The 15891-nt window shown below is 42.9% G+C and overlaps 1 protein-coding gene across 2 annotated transcripts in view; it reads right to left on the reverse strand.

Moving 5' to 3' along the window:
- camkmt (calmodulin-lysine N-methyltransferase) overlaps positions 1–15891 on the reverse strand; it is a 99787-nt gene that overhangs the window by 45482 nt on the left and 38414 nt on the right. The gene's annotated exons all lie outside the window — the stretch shown is intronic.

The following is a 15891-nucleotide window of genomic DNA, read 5'->3' on the forward strand; positions in this document are numbered from 1 at the left end:
ACAGTATTGTGATAGAGGATCACATTCTCATGCTTAAGTATTACTTTTAATAAATGTTCAAAATAATTATTTTTCCAATTGATTTTCTCATTTAACATGAATTGTGTTCATATCAATTGTGCAAGAGTCAGAGCACTCAATAATGCGTTTAAGTAACTTGACAGGTTTAAATCACACTGTATAGGCAGCTTTGTGTACGTGTGGTAGTGTAGTGCGGTGGGTTTGTGAAACCCACCTGGATGTGCTCGTTGGAAACACTGACATTAAAAGGCATTCCACTGCATTTTCCCAGTAGGAGGCTGAATAGTCATACTTTTCTAGTTGTCAGGAACGCAGCATTACAGGAGGACTAATCCAAGGGGAGCCTCCTCCACCCTCCGCCTCCCGCCTCTCTCAACTCGTGTACTTATTACCTTTACGAAATGTCCCATATTTTACATGAGACTCTCAGGCAGAGGCACGCTGCTCTTCTGCAATCAAAGCCATTATCACACTGGGTCGGTGGGTAGGGCCCACCAAGCAGCAGCAGCGTGGATGGCCACCTTTCCCAGTCCTCCACACTCATCTCCCCACTGTCTGTCTCTACCCGTTCCCCATCTCACCCCACCGCCATCATGGTCACCACTCTCTCTCTCTCCCTCTTTCTCTTTCTGTCACTGCATTTACTTTGGCTGCCACATGGGGAATTAAGTGGTATTACGAGGAAAGGCTTCTAGCTGAGCTTAACTGCATTACAAGAACAGGTAATACACCCTGAGAGTGTGTGTGTGAGAGGAGGGAATAGAGGGTAAAGGGACAAATGGGTCTTGTGGGTGCAGGAGAAAGACTGAGGAATGGGGAGAGAGAGAGAGAAAGAAAAGAGGTCTTAAGTGAATTGTCAACTCAAACGCTCTAATCACAGTGAAAGCTCTGGACAAAGAGCACCCACGGACGTCAACAGAGCACACCCCGGGGGCAACAAAAGGCCACTTAGCCCTATCTAACTCTCCCTACCTCTATCTGCTTCTCTCACTGTATATAGAAGCAGTTCTCTCCAAAATAATACCTTCCACAACACCTGAGAGATGAAGGGAGACAAAGAGACCAAGAAATGGACAAAAGCACTGAAGAATGATATACACTATGTACAATATGTGGGCATTTGGACAAATCGTCAGGCTAAAGGACTGCTGCAAAAGTCTCTAACGCAGATCAAGTTACAGCGACAATGATGATGCTCTGATGCAGGTCATAGTGGACTCTTGACCTGACTCGTCACTTCTCTTTTCCCAGCGTTAAGCTCATTCAACTTTGCAAGTAACAAGTGTTAAGATAAATCCAAAAGCCTTGCACCATCACCCAGATGCTTAATCTCTGCACAGCACCGACTTCATCTTTAAGATCTCCGAATGTTTGCCCAAATCTCTCTCCCTCTGCCTCCCACTTTAGCTCAAAGGAAGCAGCTTCACCAAGGAGCCATTGTCACAGACTTCCTCACCACAAATAATCTGCACAATTTCTACAGCGACGTCCAAGACCTCACCCAGTGTGAGCACATTTCTGCAGAGCGTGTAACTGAGAAAACTGAAATTCCCGGTCTTGGCTTGAGCACGCAACAAAGCTGTGATGGAGATGAGCTATTAATTGATTTGAGTCACTAATGTAGTTTTTAAAAGCACTTCAAATATCCTTTCACATTTTACCTTTCAAGGGAACGTTTTTACAAAGCTCCTCTTTTGTCGGCATATCTTCATGCACATGCATGTGAACAAAAACGCATGGCTGTGAAGCGTCAATAGGATCCGTTGATTCGGGAGATTTTTCTGTTCTGGCCGGGTTGCTTGATAACTGGATGGCCTTCATGGCGATTATGATTTCTTGCATATTTCTTGAATGTTTTTGATCATTTTGTCTGCTTCTCCCGGGAGTCTCTTTCACCAACTTCCCATCCTTTTGGATTTTTGTCCTTGGCAAGTATATGACTCATCTTGAAAGAAGCGATAGCTGCCATTGACTGTTCATGTCTTTGTACGTCCTGCTTGTTGACCAGCAAGTTTGTAAATAAAGTTCATTGAGGTGGGAACTCTGTGTTGTCACAGATGTTTCTCAAGATACAAATGAGACAAACCAGTTTGATCAGTTTTCCATTCAATGTGAAGGTGATGCCATTTACGTTTTTGTGCTTTGTGCTGACGTCACATGCCAACCCCAGAGAGGTAAAGCAAGGTGCTTTACATCTTATGAAGACACAATCTGAGAAGCATGCTCATTTTAAATTTACCACAGAACAATGGCAACAACAGCTAAACAAAGTCAGATTAAAACAAAGGTTGTTTTTAGATTTAAGAGAGAAATCAATACGTCTGCTATGATACACCCTCGTTTTACACTATGAGGCTGACAGACAAATAGAAATGATTGTGTTTACATAAAAGAATAAATACATTTCACATAATATTTCAGCATCGACATGGATTCTTTGTGTGTCATGCATACAATATTAGGTTGTACATTGTTATCGTATATCAAAAAGGGAGGACAAGAGCGGACAGGACCGGATCACAGCACAAAGACCTTGTCCTCAGCTGATTGGAGGAGTTTCTAACAGAGGCCTCACTGGCCTCCACTCCAGCCCTCAGCAGCTCTGCAGGACCTCCACTTTCCATAAAGCCCATAGGCAGATCACTGGCTCCCCAGGGCTATGCAGCCATGATGGCTCTATTCAGCAGTCCTGATAATGCTATGCTGATTGTCTGAGCACAGCTAGCACGTTGTGTGGCTAAGCATGGGTCATTTCCTCGTTTCCCCCATGTCTCTTTTCAAATGTCCAGGCAGGGAGGGCCTTTACTGGGGCAATGGGGAGCCAATGATGGTGACTAAAGACGGAGGTTTCTGCATGCGAGGAGTCAAACTGAAATACTGAGCTACGCGTAGACATTATTGAAAAAAAGAAATGTCTGCAGAAAGTTGCCAGCGTCCCCTTTAGAGTGTGTCTATTGTGTAAAGTGACAAAGGAGAGCTCATACAGCCACGCTGCAACATAATGGATGTGGCCCCTTAGTCCATTACTTATTGTGCCACGGAAAACCTCCCTCTCTACATGTGTGTGTGTGTGCGTGTGTGCATATGAGTGCTCACTTGGAGCGAAATGGTCACCTCTGCACTGTAAATGTAGCCAGATGAGGCCGTCAGAGAAAGGAGCGTGTCGTCATCACTCCGATCCTGGTTTATGGCCACAACATTCGTCTTTAAGTTGGAGGTACAAAACATGATGCACTGAATTCTGAACCTTTTCCAGTTCTCTGTGTCTCTCTGAACTATAATGGGCAAACAGAATTACAAAAAATGTAAAATCAAATCTGGATAGAACGTGCCAGTGTCTTAAATGAGTAAACGATTGTGTATTCGGACTGAGCTTTGACCATTTCTTTTAGCGAGTCTTTTACTTTTGAGGTCCATAATTTCTCATTTAAGCATTTTTTTAAATCACTATTGTGCACAATGAACTGTCACTTATTGCTTTATTTATAACTGCAGTGAAATTTTGGCATTATACAAGTTTCAATTGATATATTGACTTTTTTATCAGAGTATGTATCAGTGTAATATTGTTGAATCAAAGCAAACTAGGGCACAAAGGAGCAAGCAGCAAACTTTTTTGAGCCACCTCTCAGACACAAAAGGTGAACATTTGATATAAACATTTTCAATAAAATGCTCTTTTAATTGCCTATGATTCATTTTTCCAGGATAATTTTTAGGTGATCTGAAACTGCCTTTGTGTTTCACCTGGATGATTAAAGGCTTTGAGCATGCATCTGATATTTAAAGCTGATAATTACATTTCAGATTTGATAAGTTACTGTAACTCAAGAAGACACAGTACATACAGTCTACTGAACACTGAACAACTGGAGAGGTTTGTTTGTACAGTGTGACACAGAGCTATAGGAAGCAGCCGAGAAGGTCACAAATTTGTTTCTGTTTGTGTGTTTTTGTGTGTGGGAGGCATGGAGGAGGGAAATGAGGTGAAAGTGAAAGAGCGAAGGAGGAGAGAAGACAGGACACGAAAAGAGGGAAAAGGCTCAGAGTGGCAGAGCGACAGAGAGTGAAATAGAGAAACGGAGAAGGGCAGAAGAGGTGGGACATCAGCGAGGAAAGAATACTTTAACACCTAGTGTGAGTGAGATTGTGTGTGTGCGTATCACTAGTCTGACATCAAACCCAGGCGCCACACAGAGAGCATGGCACTGCAACTGGGCACAGAAGGTTGTGATGAATATTTCATATCAGAGATTGGAACTTACTGAAATGCCTCCCGTGAGGTGTGTGTGCACGAGTGTATATGTGCATGTGTATTTGTGCATTTCTCTTGCATCGTCGGGGGGCAGGGTGCCAAGATCTGACCAGATAAGTCGGAGAGGAAAAATAGCCTCAGAAAGTTTCAGATTTAAGTTTTCATTGTCACTGATTCACAAGATGTCAGGGGTTTGTGTTGTATCACTGTGTCGACTCCTAGCACGCTGCCTTGCCTGGCTGCTTCTGCTCACACCAGAGGAAAGAAATATGTATACACCAAAAATAAATAAATAAGAGGTGCAATTTCACACATGTATTGAAGTGAGGCAACAGTCACCTATTAACTAAATTGATCGCAACATGAGACGCGTCAGGATCTGTCTGATTTAGCTCAGCAGGTGACGGTGAATGATCAATCAAATCATACATTTTCTTCACTGTAATTAATCAAAGCATCATGTCCCAGTGTGCATGCCTATATAATTCAGAGCAGCAGGAATTTTCTCACATACACCAACTCAAACGGGATGAAAGAGCAGAACGTGGTCAGCAAACATACACAGTGGGTATGATGTGCCAGAAGGAATGTGAGCATTCTTGTAGCAGACTAATATCAGTGTTCACCATTATATTATACTACTGTATATTTCCCTGGCACTCAGTCATCATCTTTAAAGAGAAAAAGAAAAAAACAATGACATGAAATTCTCCCTTTATGTCCTTCAGCCTCACACAACACCTCCCTTATAACCTGATTAATTGCAAACATTGAAAACAGTGTCAGCTGCTACACTGTGTTCACTAACTCCCCCGTGTAATAATGGTTGGGGAAGAGAAGTCAGAGTCTTAATGTAAGTGGTAAGGTGTTGCCAATGTCTGTAAAAGTTGCGTATGTGCTGAGCCACGTACAATTACCTTTTATTAAAAAATTCTACATTTTTGAATTTCATTGCAACAGAGACATTTCCAAAGTTTGAGTTTGTTTCGGGTCAACACATCAGAGCGTGTGTGTCTTTAAATGAGGCATGGCTCATGGAGAGGGATAGTTAATGGAGCACTAGTGATGCCTGAGACCACTGACAAAAGAAAAATAGTTTGTGTATATTAAGGTGTTAATGATCACAGACACACGCACACATGTTTTTTTGGTTTGCCGTCTCTCTTGGGTGATGTTGTAGGGTTGGTCTGATTTGCTCTGTTTGATAAGTGACATCAGTGACAGAGGCAGGCAGACAATAGTCAACTGTCAGAGCCTTGAGATGAGTGGGAGGGAGGGAGTGCACACACACACACACACACACACACACACACACACACACAGTCAGGGTCAGTAATTGAGTGGGAGGAATAAGCTCTCCTCATTTGTCTGCCTCTACTTGCCCCCCTTCTCTCTCTCTCTCACACACACACACACACACACACACACACACACTAGTCAACCATCACCACCCAATTTGTTGCCACTAGTTACCAGCAGGGGCTGCGACAATTGTCAGCTGTCAGTCAGAGTGTGCCAGGCCTGTCATGGGTTTGGTCGTCACCAGCGGTTACAGATGCTGCTGCGCTTATAGTTAGTGAGATGATTCACTCTTTAGGCAGGAAGTGACTTTAAATCTGCATGCTGATGCACACACACAGACACACACACACACACTCAGAAACACAGTCCAAATGTGCAGAACACAAAAATACAAACTCTTTTTCCACATACTTGCGTACAAAAAGCACACGCACAAACACACAAACACACAAACACAGGCACACATGGCCTTCAATAAAAAAGCAATATAAGATAGAGAATAAAAAATGCATTGGTGCTGCGCCGTATCAGACAAAACAGAGCAACACTGAGATTAAGCATCATACTGCTGAGGGAGAGAAACAGAGATGTGAATAGTGAAAGGCAAGATATCATCCATTCATTTTAAACAGGGGTGGGTGGTGATTGAGAGAGCAAGGATGTGAATGAATCTGGGTGTGTGAGTGTGTGTTTGTGCTTGTGTCCATGTGTGTGTGTGTGTTTGCATTCTGGCCCTAGGGTCGTAGCGGACACACTGACACAAAATAAACAGCGCTCAATCTCACAGGCTGTGATTGCTGCTCCGGTGTCAAGATAAGTCCCGGGCCAGTGGCAGCCGAGACCGGCCGCTCACCCGACAATAAGTGACGGAGAGAGGAGGAGCAGGACAGAGGGAAAACACGCACGCACACACACACACACACACACACACACACACCGTAAACATATGACTGACTTTCTCTCTGCCTCTGTACGTTCTCCTCTCTAAACCAATCCAGTATCAGTGTGAGAAACGTCATGTTACACAACTTCACATGTTCATATTTCTGAGGTTGACCTCGACTGACAGCCGGTTCGGATCACACTCTGTCACACGTGTGTGTTAAATATCAAAATCCTGCACCACATAGAAAATATTCCACTGATTTTCTCAAGTTGCAATTTATTCACATGCACTGCTCACACCAGCACACACACTTTTGCTCAGGGGAACTTTCCAATACAAGTCAGTCTTGTCAAGTCAGCTTGTCATCTCATCACTGATAGTGGCTGTTTCAGGACAAGTAAGAAAGCAGCAACAGTAAAAGTAAGATTTTAAAATGATCAGGGATTTCACACATTTAAATGAAAAGATATTCTGTTCAGAACATCAGTCTTGACACAAACTCCAGATCAGATTTTACTAAAAAACACAGTGTGAAGCTGCAAATGCAGGACAAAATGGTTGCAGCGGTCCAGCCTCAGGGAGACTTTCCTTATAACGAGGCTGCACCAAGACCAAAAACATAACAGCAGAGAAGCTGAGGCGTTGATGCTCAAGAACAAATCCATCCTGCTCTCAGTGGCAGCAGTGAAACAATGAGTAATGGAGCAGGTGGATATAAACTGAAGGATGAGTGGATGTTTTGGCCTCAAAACAATTAAGACATGAATGATATGAAGATAGAAAGAAACACTGAAGGACAGAGGGAGAGAATCAGGTGGAGCGATCTTCACAGGCGGGGTTCAGTCGAATAATGTCCCCATGCTTCGAGTTCTCCGCCCGTCTCCTCCCGTCTCACCTCCCTCCCTCCGGGCCAGCACCCCCCCCTCTCCCTCTCCCTCCAGAAATGAATATTTCTCATCACCATATGAATATTGCGGGCGTGACAAGTGCGTGTAAACACACACAGGCGGAGTGCTCAAATCCACTCACTGGGAGCTATTAAGTCGTCAGGCGGCACAGAGAAGCTGACAGAGGAGAGAAACAGTGTGCATGCATGTGTGTTTGGTGACAGGGAAGAGAAACGATGTGGCGGGCCACTGAGCAGAGCAGCCAGAGAAAGAGAGCGAGGGAGAGAGTGGACAGGCAGTCAGGAGAAAAAAAAAACACAAGGAAAGAAAGAAAGAAAGAAAGAAAGAATTGCTGGCAGACTGCTAATTTTACTTGTCGCAGAAAAAAAAAACAGCCAACCCGTGCTCAAACTGTCAACGTCATTGTCACCTCAAAACCCACGGGAAGGTGTGTGTGTGTGTGTGTGTGTGTGTGTGTGTGTGTGTGTGTGGGACAGATGGGAACAGGAAATGTGTGTGTGAACAAGATGCATAAACAGAGACATGCAAAGACAATTCTGCTGTGCGATTTTGTGTGGGTGTGTGAGTGGTAAACACACACACACACACACACACACACACACACACACACACACACACACACACACACACACACACACACACACACATACACATACACAGGTACTTGCAAACTTCCTGTCAGATTCAATGACATAGCTCATTCAATACAGTGTGTGTGTGCATGTGAATGTTGTTGTTGTTGTTGACTCTGTTAAACAGTAATGACAACAACAGGAAACATTACACCTGTTAACGTTATCAAGTGAGCATGATGACGTGCTGACATTATCATTTAGCCAGAGTGCACGCTGCCTCACAGGGGCACCAGGCTGAAAAAAACACTACAAGTTTGTTTACATTCAAATTAAGTGGAAAAAGTTCACTTGGCGTTCTTATACAAGCTGATGGAGGGAAAAAAGCATTTTTAACCAACGATCATGTGGAGGACCAGGTTGTACCAGATCTTCTGCTCTAGCACATAAACACACACACATGTTCATAAAAGACATTGCAGTCACCCTACACAGAAAAACAGGCCTTTCCTATATCCCACTGAATAACTATAACCCTGAATAGTAATTCAAGATGTTTCAACTAAACCCAGAGGAACCTTGGATTTTCAACATTTCTGAAGATTCAATGCCAACATGTACAGAATAACTTATTTCTAAAAGATCCATGTATGGGAGCTGCAGTAGGCTACAGTATGGATAGGCCTTGGTGTCTAAAAGACCTGGTTGAAGGTTATGGAGAGATGTAGTTTTGATTAAAATTTATCAGTTCAGTGAGAGACACAAACGGTCAAGTCTCCTTCACCTCCCTCTTACCTCTGGATATAAAGTGTGTGCTACAAAACCCAGCCATTGAACCAGCTCAATGATCACTGGTTCAGTGACTGTGTTGGAAACGGAATGTGCTTGTTTTCTTCTTTATCAGCTATTAACAGCACATCACTCAGTAAACACACCACACACACCACTATGGTTAAAACAAAAGCAATAATCATCCTTTAACCATGGGTATCAACTCAGGATTTTCTGTATCTGACAGCCGCGCTCGCCGTCATCTTTTCATTTTCCCTTCAGAGTAATCACAGAGAAAAAATGCCACTGAATGAATTCCACTGAAATTCTCTGATTTGGGGGGTCAACCAGGCAGTTAGACAGATTTCTCAGACCGAGCAAATACAGCTGTGACGTCAGCCACTAAGTGGGGCAGGGGTCTATCACTCAGCGGATCTGTTAGGCTTGTAACCTGCAGCGACAGGTCCTTAACGCGCCGCGCGGACAGAGCCGTAACAGATGCCCAGCTAAGTGCCTGATTAAAACTTAATGTGCAGAAGGAGCCCTGCGCGAGTGTGTGTTTTTTCTGCGAGTGTGTGTGTTGCCGCAGCGTCAGGGAGAATATGAGATGGGCGCCAGCCCTCCAGCGAGAGAGGGGCCATGCCAGCTGCTTCTGTCCCCAGAGACGGAGCCCTGAAGCTGGGCAGCGAGGCAGCGTAGTCAGGGGAGGCTCTATGGGGCCATGGCACAGTCACAACACAAGTGGCATATGTGAAGTGACACTCCACTAGTCAAATGAGATTTCATTTTCTAATTATAATAACCCCCCTAACCCCCGACAACAGACACACACACACACACACACACACATTCAAAATGAAGACAATGGTTTGGCCCTAAAAGTCAAGTCCAAACCTCACAGGTGACATTAGATTCCTTAAAAATATACTCTGTCTCTCAACCATGCTTTGCATTAAGATGTTGGGTTTGATCAATACTTTTTACTTTTACGTAGTTAAATTCCAGTTTAGTTAAAAAGTGTTTAAAAAGACAGTAAACTGAACATTTGATAAACACAGGTTTTACACCAAAGATCCCCGATGTATAAATCCACTCAGAAAGTAACTGAGCTTTCATGAATGAGACCGAGCGCACGTGTGAGTGTTTGTCAGTGTCCATGAGGTGTGAGTAGCTTTGTGGGTCAACAAGCCAGCAGCCAATAATTTACCCACTGTCAGAAAATTTCATCTGCCTATCATCCTCTCCCTCCCAACCTCTCTCTGTCTCTCCCTCCATTCCTCTCGCACTGATTATGCCGTCAATACGGTGCGGATGAGAGGAGCTGACAATTGACCAGCCTGGATCAATATCAGCTAATAAGCATGTCAGGAGAGAGGAGAAAAGAGCAAGGAATCGACTGAGAGAGAGAGAGAGACAGAGAGAGAGAGAGGATGAGTGAGAAAGTGACAGAGAAAAAGCCAGTTTGATCCAATTCGGCTGCTTGGCGTGTGGAGGTGTAAGTGGGATGATTGGCCTGTTATTGCTGGTTTAATGTTAGGCAATCAGAGCCCTAGTGGTCTAGATATCAACAAACATCCATCAAATTGTCCCTTCTTCTTCTTGATACCACCTCCTCTGCCTGGCCCCGCCTGGACCCTGACAAACAATACGACAACAATGAGAGCCGAGCAATGGTGCCGTTGGAAAAAAAAGAAAAACCCCAGGGGGGTTGAATTGATAGCCTTGCACTCGCTGCACGAGCCAAAAGAAAACACACTTGTTTGGGCTTTTTGTTTGTGTTGGGGAGATCTTCACTCATTTTATTTTTTTTATTTTCCTTTCTTTCCAGCCTCTCACCGTCGTTCCCCCTGGCAGAGGAGCAAGCCGTTGTTGATGGTGATATAATAACACAGTCAGGTGTCTGTGGCCAATTCCCTGTCATTTGGACTTTTGCGTAAATCACCATGTATTTTTCTCTTCTTTTCTTTCTACTTGCTTTCTCTTTTTCACGGCTCGATCTTCTTTTTTTTCTCCAAGGTGTCATTTTCTTTTGCTCAAATTACCTTTCCCGTGGCCTCCCAGACGCCACAATTGCCAGTGTTGTATGGATACTGATGGAAGCTTTTCTGTGTAAATGCAACACTGCTACCAGCACAGCTAGTCAACAGTACTTAGTCTAATACTGCCTATTACAGAGGAGCAGGAAGATAAATGACTGACTCTAGATTGACTGAAACATTGTTTGACTAACTACCTGATTGACTGACTGAAAGACTGCTAAGTAACAGAAAGACAGACAACAGAAATTTGACAGAGTGAATGGCGTGCAGTGTGGCCGATTGGACCGTCACTCAATTGTTTGCCATTTTTCAAGGATTTGAACTGAACTGAATCAAGTCTAGGTCAGTTCAAGCCCTCATTGTCCAACAAAAGGAAATGTTTCTGCATCATTGTGTTACACACAATACAAAAGGTCCCTGAAATACAAGTTACAGCAACTATGGATGTGGTGAAATTCCAGGTATCAAGAGGCAGTTTATTTAACACTTAAATGAAGTGTATCTATTGCACATGGAATAATGGAACATTTTTCAACTTATCTCAGCTTTTATCCTGCATCTGAGCTGAAATGCTTCTACGAGGCCGTCTACACAGTTCAAAATGTTCATAAAAAATATCCACAATGTCATTTGTTTTCCCCTTGATATCCATCTGCAGCTGAAGAATAACTAACATTTCATTACTATGTTTAGGGCAACTAAAATCACTAAGCAAAAGACTGTTCAACACTGGAAAGCTGATGGTAACCAAAACTAAGAATACACCTAACCTTCCCTAACCTTAACTTAAGTGTTTTTGTAAACCTACAAATACACAGGTTACAGGGCTCAACACAATGGCCAGTATCAATGCCTTCATCATCCCCACAAGAACACATTTATACAGCACACAAAACACTGCAGGTGAATATAATCCACGTGGCCATGACATCTCCTTTAAAACATTGTAAGTGAATAAACATAATGTTGATGAGAGGAGGCTGCTTTAAGGCTCCTTATGTGCAGCATCCTTTTGTGTTCATTGAAATCAGAGAGCTCTAAGAAAAGAAATAAACTATCTATGATTGTTCTTGTTTGTTCAAACTCCAACAGAAGTCGCCCATAACCTTGCTGTTTTGTTTTTTTTTCTTCAAAGACACTCTGTCCCCTGCCAGACATGTTAATGGCTGCGCACCATGCTGCCAACATATGCAGCCAGTGTCCCCGCTAGGACCAACTTGACAATATGTCCCTCTTCGCCCGCACACGCCGCTCGCAGCGCGGACGTAGTGGTGATGAGTGATGGAATGGAGGGGACGGACGAGGAAGTAGAAAAAGGAAGAGAGCAGCGTTGTTCTCATTTACATGTTTATAGCTCCTCGGTGGGGAGGGGACAGCGCTTGTTTGCGTGTGTTCGACGGACATGTCCAATTATCAACCCTGTTGTTTCCTCAACAACGCTCTCTGAATGCTCAACATCCGAATACACACACCCAGACACACACACACACACACACACACACATTCTCACGAGCCAGCTGTGCTTGACGGGAGAGTGAGCTGGTTAGTGTATTGTGGGTGCTTGTGACCATAAGGGTCATATGTCATATGGCAGGTATGGAGTCAGCTGTGTTTTACTGACAGCTGTGTGTGCATGTGTGTGTGACAAGGACAGAGAGACCCACTCATCTGGGTCACTGCCAACCTGCCCACACACACACACACACACACACACAGAATGGGGTTAACCCATAACTCGCAATCACCAGACACACTGGGTGAGACATAACATATACCATATGGCAAACATACAAACTCAAGCATACCTAATGTGTTATTTTCATGTTAATGCAATCTCCTCCGTCACCATGGTGACAGGAATGATTGACAGACCAGGAAAGGTTGGACAGGGCAGAGCAGAAAGATAGAAATGTAAAAAATGTATTCCAGTGTTGCACCCCACACAGAAAAAAACACAACAACAAAAAAAACAAATGAATAAATAAAATAAATACTTGAAGAGCCAAAACGTGAGCTAAACACGCACTCTTGTGCTATCTCATAATCAGCCTTCCATCTCCCCATTCCTTAGCCCCCCCACCCCCACCAGATCCCACACAACGACACACACAAAAACACACACCCTGACTGGGAGGAGAGAGAATATTAAAAACAAACAAACAGAGAATTGACTTGCTGAGAAGAATTACAGAGGTGCTGATTACATCTGACCCCTCGCCTCTGCTGTCAAAAAGCGCTCCTCTCTCCTCTCTTGTTCTCTCCTCCATTTATGTGTCAACCCTCACCCCCACCCCCTCCCCACCTCTTTGCCACTTTGTTAACCTTTTGCTGCTCCTGCTCGGGATTTTTCATCCAAGATGTTTTTTTTTGTTTTTTTTCTTTTCTTGGGGAGCATTCTTGTTCAGAGACAAAAAAGAGTCAGAGAGGTTAAGGTGAGGGTTAAAGAAGCAACAAGAACAATAGGAACAACAGGAAAACTATTTTTTCTTAAATACCGCAGTTACAATTAAGAAAAACATTTCTCAACAAACACATATGCTATAATGTACTGTAGCTAACTCAAGCAGCGCAAACAGGCCCAAAGACAAACATGCACAGGTTTGTGATTGAGGTCAGCTGATGGGAGATAAGAAGAGCACAGTCAGTTGTCTCTCTGCGTATGTGCACCTGATTTATTGCTGGAGCAAACACCTGACTAACTTCCTCTCTGTTTGTATATACAGTACCAACAACACCTGCATCCATTTGTCTCAAGACATTTTTTTTTTTAGTTTTTATTCACACTCATACATCTGTAATTCTCCCATCTGTTTGACGAACATGCTCCACTCCCTTTTTCCCTCCCTCCTCCCTACATCTCTTTATGTTTTTCTCCTCCTGTCTCCGTGTCTCCTCCACGTCGTTTGAAGACAGAAAATGAACATATTACTGTCCAACTGTCATTTAATTGCCCCTAATTTGTCCCAATTTTATGCTCATGATTTCATTGGGACTGTCAGCGTATGTGAGGAGAACTGGAGAGGGTCACACTGACACATGTATTTGTACTCTGTACTGTGTGTTAATAACTCATGTGTAAGAGTCTTCTTTGTTCAAATACATTGCCTGCTAATTATTATACATCTGTTTGTGGCTGCTCATGAATATTTACTGTTGTTCAGGCTACATAGGGAAGATATAGGAGATAAAGCATGAGTTATAAGTCAACAATTGAAGTGGTGGACGTTTCAAAAACACCATAAGGACACACTTTACTTAACAATACTATGTTAACAACAGATTCATCTTCTCTGACCTGAACAAGAACTGTGTTTTGCTTTAGATTTAGATGAAATATCACCTGGTGAATGGGTTGAACTCTTCTAGTTTCTGTAGTTTTTATAATAAGTCTGAACTGAACCAGATCGGGCCGGACTAATCGGGGTCATATAAAGGCCAAGTCAGAAAAATGTTTGTACACAATGACCACCTGCCAAACCCACAGACAAACCAGCTCACAAAACATACACACACACACACACAGCAGCTGTCACACATTAAATGAAAACAATATACTGTAAGACTTGTCAGTTAATTCTTATTTAATACGTATAGCCTACACACAATCTGTAATACACCCAAAACAGATGCAAACAGAAAAAGTATAAATTACATCTGTGGCCATTTGTGCAACACTACAATCTCATGGTTTCAATGGATACAGCAGAAAAATAGTTAGTTAGTAGTAACAGTTATTGGTGACTTATACAGTGGCCATGGTCAAAACACTTTTAAGTAACACCTTTAACCTGAGAATGACCTGTGGCCGTCCAAAAGCCAGCACTAATGTAAAGACTGCTCTCAGAGCTCAAGGTCAATCGGCTCTGTATCTGAGACCCGTCTTATCCTATACATGGCTGGCTCATGTGGTACGTATAGGAGAGCTGTCTGATCTGTTAAGGGACTTAGTTGCGTAAAGCCACTTAAGGCCTCTGATACACAATTGTCAACAGGCAAGCTACCTGGATTATGAGCTGGTTAGTGGAGGAGGTCGGGTATAGAAAGTGCCCCCTTAACCCTATAAGTTGCATGTTTTGGTCTGACCATCCGTTTCTACTGTAAAAGTTAGATAAGGCAGTGCCCCATTAACCTCGGCATTCAGCTGCTTTGGTGAAGCTGTAATTTAAAACCCTTTAACATGGCATTACGAATTCTTCCCTCAACGTTTTGAATTAGATGTTAATAGGAAGCAACAGCTGAGGCCTCCTCTGGGTAAATAAAAAAGGCAGTTCAACTTAAAGACAATGAAACGTAAAGCTAAAACTTAAACACTGATTAACCCATCCTTGACTTTCTAAACCTCAGTGATCTGTTAGACAAATAACAATATAAACGGTATATATACCACCTAAGAACCTTAAATGTGCACTAGCAAAACAAACTGTGATGGCGAAGTGGCTCATAAAGTTGTGTAAACGCTGGTCTGCCACATGTACAGTACATTCAAGCTTAACTCCTCCTCATCCACCTGTGGTGTAAACACTTTTAACATGCTAGAACCTACTATCTAGTATTGTATCTGTTCTTATTACAATATTGGGACAAATTTGTTCATTTATGATTTTGTTTCTGACTGAAAATATCACATTCAGAAGTAATGCTGATAAATAAAACACAACTTACAGTAACAACAAAACTGAGATCTCACTGGTTTACAGTTCTGTCTCAAAATATTATCAAATTTCAACATCTCAAGGCTGGGGTGTATTTTTCTTATTGTTAACTGCACAACAAAAACACAAAAAAATGGCAATGTACTGTAGTTGTTGACTTCTTAATAATTGTGTTCACCATAACCATTAACCCGCCTGGCATCAGTATTTTTGATAAAACTTTACTCAAATGAGAGTAAACAGTGTCTGTGACAAGCTCTGGCTACACAGCTAACACTGTTAATTTAACAAAGGACAGAGGAAACACCCCTGGACTTATCCTTTAAGAAAGCAAGATGCTGTCTAAATTGTGTTTGATTGGCAGTGTATACAGATAGTGAAACGGGCAAATGTGGTGTTTTGTGCTCTGAGCTTTGTGCTCACATACTGTACCAGAGTCTACAGGGTGTGTTTTTTTAGCCAGTGCTGAGGAGATCCACACTAGT

This window comes from Trachurus japonicus, chromosome 15 (genome assembly GCF_045865225.1).
Source record: "Trachurus japonicus isolate A0001 chromosome 15, Traja_1.0".
NCBI classification, from domain to species: domain Eukaryota; kingdom Metazoa; phylum Chordata; class Actinopteri; order Carangiformes; family Carangidae; genus Trachurus; species Trachurus japonicus.